The sequence below is a fragment of the Bos indicus x Bos taurus genome, chromosome 9 (genome assembly GCF_003369695.1).
Source record: "Bos indicus x Bos taurus breed Angus x Brahman F1 hybrid chromosome 9, Bos_hybrid_MaternalHap_v2.0, whole genome shotgun sequence".
In the NCBI taxonomy this organism is placed as follows: Eukaryota; Metazoa; Chordata; class Mammalia; order Artiodactyla; family Bovidae; genus Bos; species Bos indicus x Bos taurus.
The window spans coordinates 93,246,810-93,261,747 of NC_040084.1; the positions used below are offsets into that span (position 1 = coordinate 93,246,810).

Sequence of the window (14,938 nt, forward strand, 5' to 3'; positions counted from 1 at the left end):
TGGAACAGATTTCAGCTGCTCATTACAATTCATGATGACAACCATTGCAATGCTAACATATCTATGGCATTTCAAGGTGCCAGTGAGAGAAACATAAAAATATTAGTATAGAAATGGGCATATGGTACCCCTGTGTGTGTGTTAGTTGCTCAGTTGTGTCCGACTCTTTGTGACCCCGTGGACTGTAGCCCACCAGGCTCCTCTGTCCATGGGACTTTCCAGGCAAGAATACTGGAGAGGGTTGTCATTTCCTTCTCCAGGGGATCTTCCCGACCCAGAGATCGAACCTGGGTCTCCTGCATTACAGGCAGATCCTTTACCATCTGAGCTACCAGGGAAGTCCTATGGTACCCCTATACAGCAAGCAACCATAGCATCCAGCTGTAAACATAAGAGAGCAGGCACATTTTCTTTGGCTCTTCCTGAAATCCCAGTGCCTTGCACACTCTTGACTCTTGTTGTGCATAAATAAATTTTTTTTGAGAAGACAGAATATGAAAAATCAGAACAAAATGGACTTTCCTAAAACTATCAGAAGAAATTCCAAGGTAAAACCTATCTTTGCACCGAATTTTATCAAGTTACTTCCTAAGTATCCTTCAAAACCTCCCACCTTCCCCCACCTTTGCCCTGCTCACCTTAATCCCAACCACCACTAGCTCCTTCCAAGACAACAAGAACCTTTTAAAGGATCTCTCTGCATCAACTTGAGCCCGTCTTCAATCTTTTGTTCATATTTTAACCACAGTCATGTTTTTCACACTGAAAAATCTGATCTTCACATACACACATACACAGATGGGGCCCACAGCAGATTAAACCATGATTCTCAGGGGTCTGAGGATCCAGACCAAAATTGTTAATGTGACTACCAACATGTCCACGGTCTTGTTCTATCCACATCCACATGGGAACCTTGTAGCGTGCTTCAGCCACCCGGCTGCTCTCAGTTCCTCTGATGTGCATGCCCCCGCTGCCCCAGGGCTCTGGCACTTGGCGCGCCTTCTACCTGCAGTGCTTCTTCTTCCCTATTCCTTTGCCTGCCTGCCTTTCTGTAATTACCAGTCTTCCTTCAGATCTCAGCTCACGTACATCTTCTTCAAGGGGAGGCTTTGTCACATCCTCTATTGCAAAGTCTGAAATCACCATGGACCTCTCCCTTGTAGCACTAGGAGAGTCATTATTTTATGTTCATTTATGTGAGTCTTCGCTTAAAATCTTATTTTACTACACTGAATACTATATGAAGGCAGGGACTCTGTCTTTGAGCTTTACTCAACAATATATCCCCATAACCTGGCAAAGTGTTTAGCATTATAGTCAGTTCGCAAGAAATATTTGTTAAAGTCAAGAATCAGTTAGGAGACTGATGATTCAAGGGTGCTGTTGGTTCCATATTCTGAGCCCTAGGTTGGTTGTGGCTGTTGTTTTTAAGCCATAAAAGGTTCCCTCTCGTTAGTTAAACCACTGCATATCTAAATGATTTCACCAAAATTTCATCTCTTTGCCATGATGTGCAGTCAGATCCAGACAGCTGTTGGAACCAGAAGCCCAGAGCGAAGGGGTCAGATTAAGGAACTTCCAATAACACCTCCACAACATTTTTATAACTTCAAGAAGAAGCTTCTTGGGTATTTAGGCTAAAGCCACTGGTTCCCAAAATGGCTACCATGGAATCTGATTTCACAAATTTCAAAAAACGAAGTGTAGAATTACATGTCAGACAGCAGGACAATATCAACAGAAACAACTGGTATTTTTATGAGGTTAAAAAGTCTGTTCTGCTGAGATCCAGCTGACCAGCAGAATATACACAGAGATAGAAAGTTTCCAAAGAAACTTTTTCTCTTTTTTAATTAAATGTTCTTTCTTAGTTTATGAAGCCAAACACATAATATCCACAAGAATATTTGTATTAGTTAGTAAGTAGCTCTGAAGATTTTTCTAACTTCTAAAAAAATACTAAAATACTTATCTTTAATAAATATTAAATAAAAGTTTACATATATATATAGAGAGAGAGAGAGAGAATTTGGGGATTTATTCTGTGCAACAACTTTGCAAGATAAATAAGTTGGTATTATTATTATAATTATATACATGAAAAATCTAAGGCTTAGTTGTCCATCTGCTAAGTAGCTCAAGTGGGAATCAAATCTATCTTAGTCTCCCATGATCAACACCATTCCCTTAAAAAAAAAGGGGGGGGTGATGATTTTGCAATGTGGTATATTAAGTACTTAGACCTAATTGAAAAGGTATAAAACTGATCAATTTCATACCACCCAGGTTTTTCCATTTAAGGTATTTTTCATATTTTTCCTAAAAGAGATTCTGTAGACAGGGTTTAGAATTTTATTCCACACTGAGACAAAGAAGAAAATGTCTTCAGAGTTCCAAGCACGTTTCTTACTATTTCACTCACACAGAGGTCTGCTCTTCATTTTTTTTTTTTTCTGTTTCATTCAAAAAGCAATTCCACTACCAACCTGAGGTTAGCTACATTAATCTAATGTCAACTCCATTATTGTTAATTATTTTATGGTGGCTATATTTTAACAGAAGGGGGACAAAGATCCCTCGTGTCATTTGATAGCCCACCAAGAATTATATTGAAATAACTACATTGATTTCCAGATCTCAGCAAGCAACTAGGACATAATTAAACTTTTATCTCTGCAAATTTTGCTGTCTTTTTTTCAAAACTTGGTTACCTATTGTTTGGTGAACTAATCTTATTTTGCTTCTCAGGTGGGCCTAAAATTTCATTTGGTGCTTAAGAAATGAATTCAAATGAAAGACATGTAATATATGGACATTTCTCAAATAAGAATTTCCATTGGCATATTTTCTTTCTGGGTTCATTTTTTCCCCCCTGTTCCTTATTTGACTTTAATAAAGCTATATTCTATTGAAGTTAAATAAAAGCGTTCCTCTGAGCACTTGGAGTTAAATTAAAATAGCTGTAAATCTGAAGAAGCAGCCATTTAAAGAGTCTACTTGACCTACCTTAGAAGAAATAACCTGTAGCTACAGAAAAAGTGGGCTCCACTGAGACCCACTCTGTGAAACCAGCGCTGAGGTCCCTGGCTTTTTCCCTCTTGCAGCACATCTGTCATTACCTTGCTCCCTCCTCACCTCTCAGCACAGGCCTTAAACTTCATGAGAAGGAAACTTTCTCAAGATTTCTGGAATTTTTTTTTTTTTTTCATTAAGGAAAAAAAAAAAATTAGCAAGCAAAGGAGCAGTATGGTAAGGTAGGAAAGAAAAAAAATCCACTAGGCTGAAAATAAACTTGAATTCATTTTCCCCTTAACTATCTCTGTCACAGAGCATAAGCCACGTTGTGCTCTGTGCATCAGTTTGCTCACCTGAAATCTACGGGACTAGATCAGACCCAGGGCCGGGACTAGGGGGACTCAAGTGAGATTAGTCATGCCCTGTGCAAAATGCACAGGGCCACCAAAACTTCAGTGTGAAAGTGTTGGTCACTCAGTCATGTCTGACTCTTCATACTCCATGAATTGTATAGCCTGTCAGGCCCCCCTGTCCATGGGATTCTCCAGGCAAGAATACTGGAGTGGGTTGCCCTTGTCTTCTCCAGGGGATTATCCCCACCCAGGGATCAAACTAGAGTCTCCTGCATTGCAGGCAGATTCTTTACCACCTGAGCCACCAGGGAAGCCCCTGTATGCAAAAGATCCATGATGAACAAAATAGAAAATGCTTAAATAAAGACAGGCTGAGGATCGCTGATTTTCCTTCGGTCTCGGCACAGCTCTGTTCCTCGTCATGATTTCGATCATCTCTAAACTCCTCTCTCTTTCACATTCTAGTACCAGGCTTCTTGTCCCCAGTGGTAGCCTGGACATGCATCACCACCACCACCCCCAAACCTGGGAGATTCAAGCCATTGCAGCCCAGGAGGAGCATCTCCAGGGTGACTTATGACAGTGGCTGGCGCCTTCCTTTTAATTCTCCTCTGGCTGTCCCAGAGACATGGTGACTTCATGTGGCTCCACGTCAGGACGTCTGCTCATGATCAAGATGGAAATCACAATCTCATTTCCCTAAGAGCCCTAGGAGGGCCTGGACTTCCAGCAAGCCGCCTTGGGCGCCACCCCACAGCCCAACCTACTCTGACTGGATTAAGATGCAGCTTCAGACTGAAAAACCCGTGGAGAAACTTGCAGAAATTCTGGAAGGCTGTCCCCCACTCCTCACCTGTTTCCCTGCCCACCCAGCCTCAGGGAGGGTGACATCCGTCAGGGCACAGCTTCCAGTCCTCCAGAGTAAATCGAACCATCTTCTTTTGTTCCTGAGAGGGCAGGAGTGGGGATGGGAGTAATATGCCAGGGTGGGTGGGGACCCCCATAACATGACTCAAAACAAGTAAGGCAACTTCATAGAGATTCCCCAAGCTCCAGGGGGTTACAGAAAGTGGTAGGAGGCCTTAGAATGAATGCCCTTGAGGCTAGCAAGGGAGCAGTAAGATGATCTCCATGCTCCTCTAAGGGCAAGGGGGTCTCTGAATTGGAAATGCTAAGTTATTTGTCCAGATAAAGCAAGCTGCACTCTTTCTCAGGAATTTTAACAGCTTACTCTCTCTCTCTTCCCCAGCTCTCCATCAAATCCTGTTTACACAGCACAGTGTGGAATAGGAGTCCATGATGACCCACTTTTGTACAGAAGGTTAGTGTGGATGAAGGCAGGAACCAGGAAGTACTCTCAAGGATGCTTCCCTGGTGGCTCAGATGGTAAAATCTGCCTGCAATGCAGGAGACACGGGTTTGATCCCTGGGTCAGGAAAATCCCCTGAAGGAGGAAATGGCAACCCACTCCAGTATTCCTGCCTGGAGAATCCCATGGACAGAGGAACCTGGTGGGATACAGTCCCTGGGGTCACAAAGAGTCAGATATGCCACAAAGAGTCAAACACAACTGAGCGCCTTTCACTTCACTCAAGAAGTCCAAGGTACCACTGTGCCTCTTCCAGGCTAGCGCCGGTTTGCTGTTCTTTCAACAGAGGCGACTTTCATGAAACTAAAGATGTCGCTTTTTTCCTAAAACCATAGTTATTTAGATAATTTGCTCTGCTCCCTCTGTTTCTCCGGTAGGGCTTCCCTGGTGGCTCAATGGTAAAGAATCCGCTTGCCAATGTAGAAGAGGCAGGTTCGATCCCTGCGACAGGAAGATCCCCTGGAGAAGGGCATGGCTACCCACTCCAGTATTCTTGCCTGGGAAATCCCATAGACAGAGGAGCCTGGTGAGCTACAGTCCATGGGGTTGCAAAGAGTCAATCATGACTTAGCGACTAAACAACAACAACAACAACAACAAAATTTCTCCAGTAGTGTTGTGCCTTGTGATTTACAAGGGCTTCAGCATTCTTGTTTCATATGTAAACCCTTATGCAAATTCTGCCAGCAGCCCAGCAAACTACAATTTTTGCATTAATGCTCCATATTATTCACATACAAAAGTTCCATTTAAATCTCATTAAGCCTGTGACATAAATCCAAACAAACTAGAAAATACCCCGTGAAGGTGGAAAAGTGACATATGTTTTCCAGTGCCCTGGCAGAACAAGGCAGAATGAAAAAAAAAAAAAATGATAAAGGTGCTCCCCATTTGGGACAATACACCAATGGACACATATGTTACTTTTCTGCCTTTAACTGTTCACAGCCTTCCTGCTTTTATCTGAATACCATTTAAATGAAGTATTCGTCAGCAACTGTTTCTGGTAATGTGACGTACGTGATTCAGTGAGACTGTGAGCCGTGTTTCTGGAAACACAGCAGTATCCTGGGAAAATCATAAAAGGTCTGTCTGCTAACGGCATTTTTTGATTTCCCCCTAGGCATTTCTTGGGGTTCGCAATATAATTTATCTGTCATGTAGTATTAACAATATACCTTTCAGGGACTTAAAGATTAGTGGGGCCCCTGAGCTGCCTGTCTCAACTTGCCGAACACTGAACGTCCTTCATGTCATCGTGTCTCATCTCTAATCCAGTTTTTCCTTGAAAAACAATTATAGTAATATCCGCGGGTTATAGCAGCTTTGCAATAGTGCCCGGCACTCTTTAGGACCACTGCTAATTACCAATTATTCAACATTTTAATTCTGTAATGTGTTTAGTTTAGAGATTTGGGGGGTTGGGGAGAATCAGCTTTGGCCTTTTGCAGTTGCAAATCTGAGTTCATCTTCCCTCTTGATGTGAATAAGCACGAGTTCAGACTGGTACGTTGAATGACACTATTACAATATCATAATCATTTACATATTTTCTCCAAAAAATTGGATTTGGACATAGCTTTCAGCAGCTGCAGGAATCTCTCAGAAGACTTAATAAGAGTCTCTAAATACATATGAAAGCCCCCGCCTGTTGAAAGTAGAGTGGAGTCTTCAGCCAATGTTTATAGCTCTCCAATCGCTCTCGCCAAGCCTTCCAGGGCTCCGCCAGGAAAGATGACATGGTTGCTTCCAGCACCCGCTCCCTTGATCTAGTTCTACACCCTGTGGTTATCAAGAGTTACACATATACAGTTCCCCATCCGCATGCATTTTAGAGAAAGAGAAGTAAAGAGACACAGAGCAAGAAAAATGGAGACAGTAACCAGATAGGTAAATATGGGAAACGAATCGAGTCTCGCATGCCTACTGCCCAAAATGCACTGCCTTCACCTGCATGGCCCCTACGGGTCCCTTCTCCACTGCAACCCAGGTCCCCCAGCCGGCCACTCCACACCCCTCCCACACACACTAGGTGGCGCTGTCTCGTGGCCCGCCATCCCTGCACTGGGCACACTTCACACCCCTCACCTTGAAATCCTGAAGGCAGAACAGGGAGGACCATGACACCACAGCCACAACGCCTGGGTTTGCATCTCAGTTCTGCCCCTTACTGAGTGACACTGGGCACTTCCTTCTCTCTGCCTCAGTTTTCTCATCAGTAAAATAACTGGTTATGTAAATACATTTTTTTTTTTAATGTTCAGGAAACTGAAAGGGCTTTCTAAGTGTTCAGTTCAGTTCAGTTCAGTTGCTCAGTCGTGTCCGACTCTTTGTGACCCCATGAAACACAGCACGCCAGGCCTCCCTGTCCATCACCAACTCCCGGAGTTCACTCAGACTCACGTCCATCGAGTCAGTGATGCCATCCAGCCATCTCATCCTCTGGCGTCCCCTTCTCCTCTTGCCCCCAATCCCTCCCAGCATCAGAGTCTTTTCCAATGAGTCAACTCTTCAGATGAGGTGGCCAAAGGACTGGAGTTTCAGCTTTAGCATCATTCCTTCCAAAGAAATCCCAGGGCTGATCTCCTTCAGAATGGACTGGTTGGATCTCCTTGCAGTCCAAGGGACTCTCAAGAGTCTTCTCCAACACCACAGTTCAAAAGCATTACCTCTTCGGTGCTCAGCCTTCTTCATAGTCCAACTCTCACATCCATACATGACCACAGGAAAAACCATAGCCTTGACTGGACAAACCTTTGTTGGCAAAGTAATGTCTCTGCTTTTGAATATGCTATCTAGGTTGGTCATAACTTTCCTTCCAAGGAGTAAGCATCTTTTAATTTCATGGCTGCAGTCACCATCTGCAGTGATTTTGGAGCCCAGAAAAATAAAGTCTGACACTGTTTCCACTGTTTCCCCATCTATTTCCCATGAAGTGGTGGGACCGGATGACATGATCTTCATTTTCTGAATGTTGAGCTTTAAGCCAACTTTTTCACTCTCCACTTTCACTTTCATCAAGGATTGGGCTATTACAAAATATCTGCTAAGAACATTGGACATATACCTTATTTTCTCTCAAGTGCATACCTATTACTGGAATGGCTGACCATTACATAATAGGTGTAAGTTTTAACTTTTTAACAAACTGCCAGACTGCTTTCCAAAGTTGTTGGGACATTTTACATTTCCACCAGCAGTGTATGAGAGTTCCAGTTCTTCTACTTCCTTGCTAATACTGGATATGGTCAGTCTATTTAATTTTTCATTCTAATAGGTATGGAGTACTATCTTTCTGTGACTTTAATTTACATGTCCCTAATGACTACTGTTGAGTATCTTTTCATGTGCTTATTGATCATCCATATATCTTCTATGGTAAATTGTTCAAATATTTGTACAATTTTTAAATTGGGTCGTTTTCTTACTGTTCAGTTAAAAGATAAATCTTAGGCATATTAAAATTTTTAAGAGTTTATTTGAGAAAAAAATCAATTCAAATCAGGTAGCACTTTAACTTGAAAGTAGGAGCGCTCCCTCTGCAGAAATAAGAGGAAAGACTTTCATAGAGAAGATGCAGAATCAAAGGTAGGAAATTGTTTGATTGGCTATCGCTTAAGTGTTGGGTTTCCCTGTGGCTCAGCAGCAAAGAATCCACCTGCAATTCAGGAGACACGGGTTCAGTCCCTGGGTCAAGAAGATCCTCTGGAGGAGGCCATGGCAACCCACTCCAGTATTCTTGCCTGGAGAATCCCATGGGCAGAGGAACTTGGTGAGGCTGCAGTCCATAGCATCGCAAAGAATTGGACATGACTAAATGACTAAGCATGCATGCACACACAGCTTAAGTGTTTGCTTTATTCTGAAAAGGCTTGTTGATTGGCAGTCCTTAGGTTTTTATTTCTTAACCTTGAGGCGTTTGTAGGCTTAGGTTTTGGTTTGCTTACATAGGTTGCTAAGGTTGAAGCACCTCAATCTAATGGCCTCCTTGTTCACTTTATTTTATAATTCCCCCATTTTGGACATCTTTGCATACATGAGAAATTGACCAAAAATTTGTTATTAGCAACATTGTCACTCACCATCAGGGTTGTTTTTGTCTCATTGTGAAACTTATAGGTTATAATGTCAGATTCATGGAAAAATTGTCTTTGCTGTTCATCTTGTTTCTGTTTGTCCAGGCTCAGAGAGACCACCTGATTCACTGCTGGTGGCTACAAATGGGTATTTAAGACCCTTGAGAGAATACCACACACAAGAGAGACTGCAATAATGACTATCAGGAGGATAAAACCAACAGACTGAATTACTACTCTTAGCCAGAAGGCCCTATGAACCAAATCAGTTCATTATCAAATAAATCAGGAAATATACCTGAAGGAGTGTGAACTTGATTTAGCCAAATGGTGTGTTTGTTAATTTCTTGTATTTTGCTACAGGATCAGAGGTATTGATGCAGGCACAGCAGGTAATATCTGCCACAGCAGAGACTCCTCCTTGTTCAGCCAGTAAGTAATCTAAAGCAATCTGATTATCTAAAACCACCTTAGCAAGAAAGTCTAGTGACTTCTGTTGTACAGATGTGGCCTTAGCAATAGATTCAAGGATAATTCAGAGTTAAGGTGTATTTTCTTCCCAAGCATTGACAAAGAGAAAGCACACATTGGGAAAAGGCAAAAAGAAATAAAGGTTTCATATTGAAGATGAAAATCTTGCTCTGAGATCTTCAGAAAGCTGTCTGCCTCAAGATGCCATCTGCCTCTGAGGAAGAACATCTCTAATCAATTTTAATATTAGATTTTAGCTGGTATATAAGTCCAAGAATCTGGAGAAGCCATTTGTAATTGGGCAGTGCAGACACAAGGTTCAAGTCTGACTGCAGTCTCAATAGTGAGGAGGACCAGGTACAGTACTTTCCAACAAAATTCAAGGGCAAATATTGTTCTTAGTGATTCCAAATCAGAAGGTGGGAGAAAAGTCAGACACATTAGTTTGGAGAGTCATAGCCAAGTATTTGAGGAAATTAGAATAATTCAGGATCTAGTTTGGTTTACAGGTACATGACAAAACAATTCATAGGACCAGAATTTAATATCCACAAGACTGTGCTATAGTTTCCTATTGAAACTTAATTTTCTTTTCTGTACAGTCACCATCATTTCTATCAGATACTCATGGTAAGACTAATTTGTTTTAAACTTGACCTATTTGCATAAGTGAAGCAAAAAATAGTGATTGACCCTATAGACTTTGTTTAAATCATTTTTGCTGGAACTTTTCATGAGGAATCTCAAATTGGACTTTTAAAATCTCTTGAGGCTAAGAAGCCAAGCCCAGAACACCATCAGGCTTTACCTGTGATCTCTATAGAGAGATAGAGAGATTTGGGTTGATTCCACTTTTCTCAAGGTCCCCAAAATATCCTGAGAGTTTTAGGGCTTCCAGGAAGTGACCTTTCTTCCTTACTTTGTAAGGCTTGGAATTCTGTAAACTAGTTTTCCAAGGGGCTTTATTGTTTCCAGAAATTCAACCTTAGTTCCTTTAACCTATCTGTACCTATGTGATTTTATGCACATCATTTACAGAGATGACATTCCAGTCAAAGTCCAAAGTCTTGATAATGTAATCAGTGTTTCTAATTGTGTCCTGTTATAATAAAACAGGTTCCTATTAAACTTATGCAAATAACTATACTACCCTGAAAATAAGAATATTCAATAATTTCCTGAATTCTGGAGGGATCAGGAAGGGGGAAAAAATAAATGTTTCAATTCTGTTAACAAAAGTATATGTGCCAAACTACTATAATTCATAGATTGATTAAGAGAAGAGGAATCATTCTCTGCCAGGTCTTGTCCCTGTTGCTGCCTTCACCACCTGCACTATGGCTTTCATAACCTGGCAATTCATGCGTTCCACGTCCTCCTCCTCCACCGCCATGGCCTCGACAAAGAAAATCCTCATCAAGCACGTGACGGTCATCAGCGGTGGGCTGATGGGCTCCAGAATTGCCCAGGTTGCTGCAGCAACTGACCACACAGTAGTGCTGGTGGACCAAACAGAGGACATCCTGGCAAAATCTAGAAAGGGTATCGAGGAAAGTCTTCAGAAAGTGGCCAAGAAGAAGTCTGCAGAAAACCCAAAGAGTGCTGATAAATTTGTGGCAAAGACTCTGAGCAGCATATCACCCAGCATGGGTGCGGCATCCGTGGTCCACAGCACAGACCTGGTAGTGGAGGCCATTGTAGAGAATCTGCAGGTGACAAACGAGCTCTTCAAAAGGCTAGACAAGTTTGCTGTGGAACACACAATCTTTGCCAGCAACACTTCTTCATTGCAGATCACAAGCCTAGCCAATTACACCAAGAGACAGGACCAGTTCACTGGGCTCCATTTCTTCAACCCAGTGCCTTTGATGAAGTTTGTGGAGGTCATTAAAACACCAATGACCAGCCAGAAGACCTTTGAATCTCTGCTAGACCTCAGCAAAGCCCTGGGAAAGCATCCTGTTGCTTGCAAGGACACACCTGGATTTATTATGAACCGTCTTCTGGTGCCATACCTCATAGAAGCAGTCAGGCTGTATGAATGAGGTGACATGTCCAAGGAAGACATCGATACTGCTAAGAAGCCAGGTGCCAGGTATCCCATGGGTCCATTTGAGTGCCTCGATTATGTTGGGCTGTATACTACAAAGTTCATCCTGGATGGTTGGCATGAAATGGATTCAAAGAACCCCCTGTTTCAGCCAGCCCATCCCTGAATAAGTTGGTAGCAGAGAATAAGTTTGGCAAGAAGACTGGAGATGGATATTACAAATACAAGTGAGCAGCTTCTCTGGCTCCAGGATGAAACCCCGTAAGCACATATGAGCAACTCCCCAAGTGCCCGATCATAAGAGACTACTATCAGCAACCATATGACAAAAAAATAGACAACTTGGAAGAAATGGACAAATTCTTAGAAAAGTATAACCTTCCAAAACTGAGCCAGGAAGAAATAGAAAATCTTAACAGACCCATCACAAGCACAGAAATCAAAACTGTAATCAAAAATCTTCCAACAAACAAAAGCCCAGGACCAGATGGCATCACAGGTGAATTCTACCAAAAATTTAGAGAAGAATTAACACCTATCCTACTCAAACTCTTCCAGAAAATTACAGAGGAAGGTAAACTGCCAAACTCATTCTATGAGGCCACCCACCATCACCCTAATACCAAAACCAAATAAAGATGCCACAAGAAAAGAAAACTACAGGCCAATATCACTGATGAACATAGATGCAAAAATCCTCAACAAAATTCTAGCAAACAGAATCCAACAACATATTAAAAAGATCATACATCATGACCAAGTGGGCTTTATCCCAAGGATGCAAGGATTCTTCAATATTGGCAAATCAATCAATGTGATACACCACATTAACAAATTGGAAGATAAAAACCATATGAATATCTCAATAGATGCATATAAAGCCTTTGACAAATTCAACATCAATTTATGATAAAAAACCCTCCAGAAAGCAGGCATAGAAGGAACATACCTCAACTTAATAAAAGCCATATATGATAAACCCACAGCAAACATTATCTTCAATGGTGAAAAATTGAAAGCATTTCCCATAAAGTCAGGAACAAGACAAGGGTGCCCACACTCACCACTGCCATTCAACACAGTTTTGGAAGTTTTAGCCACAGTAATCAGTGAACAAAAAGAAATAAGAGGAATCCAGATTGGAAAAGTAGAAATAAAACTCTCACTGTTTGCAGATGACATGATCCTCTACATAGAAAACTCTAAAGCCACCACCAGAAAATTACTAGAGCTAATTAATGAATATAGTAAAGTTGCAGGTTATAAAATTAATACACATAAATCCCTTGCATTCCTATATACTAACAATGAGAAAACAGAAAGAGAAATTAAGGAAACAATTCCACTCACCATTGTGATGAAAAGAATAAAATACTTAGGAATAAATCTACCTAAAGAAACAAAAGACCTATATATAGAAAACTATAAAACACTGATGAAAGAATCAAAGATGACACAAATACATGGAGAAATATACCATGTTCATGGATTGAAAGAATCAATATAGTGAAAATGAGTATACTACCCAAAACAATCTATAGATTCAATGCAATCCCTATCAAGCTACCAATGGTATTTTTCAGAGAACTAGAACAAATAATTTCACAACATGTATGGAAATACAGAAAACCTCTAAAAGCCAAAGCAATCTTGAGGAAGAAGAACGGAACTGGAGGAATCAACCTGACTGACTTCAGACTATATTACAAAGCTACAGTCATCAAGACAGTATGGTACTGGCACAAAGACAAAAATATAGATCAATGGAACAAAATAGAAAGCCCAGAGATATATCCATGCACCTATGGACACCTTATCTTTTAAAAAGAAGGCAAGAATATACAATGGAGAAAAGACAATCTCTTTAACAAGTGGTGCTGGGGAAACTGGTCAACCAACTGTAAAAGAATGAAACTAGAACACTTTCTAACACCATACACAAAAATAAACTCAAAATGGATTAAAGATTAAACATAAGATCAGAAACTATAAAACTTCTAGAGGAAAACATAGGCAAGGCACTAGAGAGTGTCAGAGACATAAATCACAGCAGTATCCTCTATGACCCACCTCCCAAAGTAATGGAAATAAAAGCAAAAATAAACAAATGGGACCTAATTAAACCTAAAAGCTTTTGCACAACAAAGGAAACTATAAGCAAGGTGAAAAGACAGCCTTCAGAATGGGAGAAAATAATAGCAAATAAAGCAACTGACAAACAACTAATCTCAAAAATATACAAGCAGCTCATGCAGCTCAATACCAGAAAAAGAAATGACCCAATCAAAAAATGGGCCAAAGAACTAAACAGACATTTCTCCAAAGAGGACATGCAGATGGCTAACAAACACATGAAAAGATGCTCAACATCACTCATTATCAGAGAAATGCAAATCAAAACCACAATAAGGTACCATCTTATGCTGGTGAGAATGGCAAATTCTACAAACAATAAATACTGGAAAGGGTGCAGAGAAAAGGAACCCTCTTACAGTGTTGGTGGGAATGCAAACTAGTACAGCCACTATGGAGAACAGTGTGGAGATTCCTTAAAAAATTGGAACTCGAACTGCCATACAACCCAGCAATCCTACTGCTGGGCATACACTGAGGAAACCACAATTGAAAGAGACATATGTACCCCAATGTTTATCACAGCACTGTTTACAATAGCAGGACATGTAAGCAACCTAGATGTCCATTGGCAGATGAATGGATAAGAAAGCAGTGGTACATATACACAATGGAATATTACTCAGCTATTAAAAAGAACACATTTGAATCAGTACTAATGAGGTGCATGAAACTGGAGCCTATTATACAGAGTGAAGTAAGCCAGAAGGAAAAACACCAATACAGTATATTAATACATATATATGGAGTTTAGAAAGATGGTAACGATGACCCTATATGCAAGATGGCAAAAGAGACACAGATATAAAGAAGACTTTTGGACTCTGTGGAGAAGGCAAGGGCGGGATGATTTGAGAGAATAGCATTGAAACATGTATATTACCATATGTGAAATAGATCACCAGTCCAAGTTTGATGCATGAAACAGAGCACTCAAAGCCAGTGCACTGGCACAACCCTGAGAGATGGGATGGGGAGGGAGGAGGGAAGGGGGGTTCAGAATGGGAGACACATGTACACCCATGGCTGATTCATGTCAGTGTATGGCAAAAACCACTACAATATTGTAAAGCAATTAGCCTCCAATTAAAATTAATTAATTAATTTAAAAAAAAAGAAAGGAGGGATCAGGCAGGGGAAAAAAAATAAATGTTTCAATTCTGTTAACAAAAGTATATATGCCAAACTACTATAAATCATAGAGAGATTAAGAGCAAAAAGGAAAAGATTTCCTTAAACTTAGAAAGCCGAAACATTAAAGAAACAGCAATCTTTCTAACAAAAACTCATGAAAACTTACAATCATCCTTATCTATTCAGTCAGTCCATGGTTATTAATTCTTGTGCTTGAATCCAGTTTTTCCTATAAGGTTCTAGAAATTATTACCCAGTTCAGCAATATGATCATAAAGTTATCAGAAATCTGTACTCTAGGATATTTAACAGAGTCCTTTCAATAAATCTCTCT

At 40.8% G+C, this 14,938-nt stretch overlaps 1 pseudogene; it reads left to right on the forward strand.

The window, feature by feature from the left end:
- Positions 1–10,624: 10,624 nt before the first annotated feature.
- On the forward strand, positions 10,625–11,568 carry LOC113898845 (annotated as a pseudogene).
- The last annotated feature ends 3,370 nt before the right edge of the window (positions 11,569–14,938 follow it).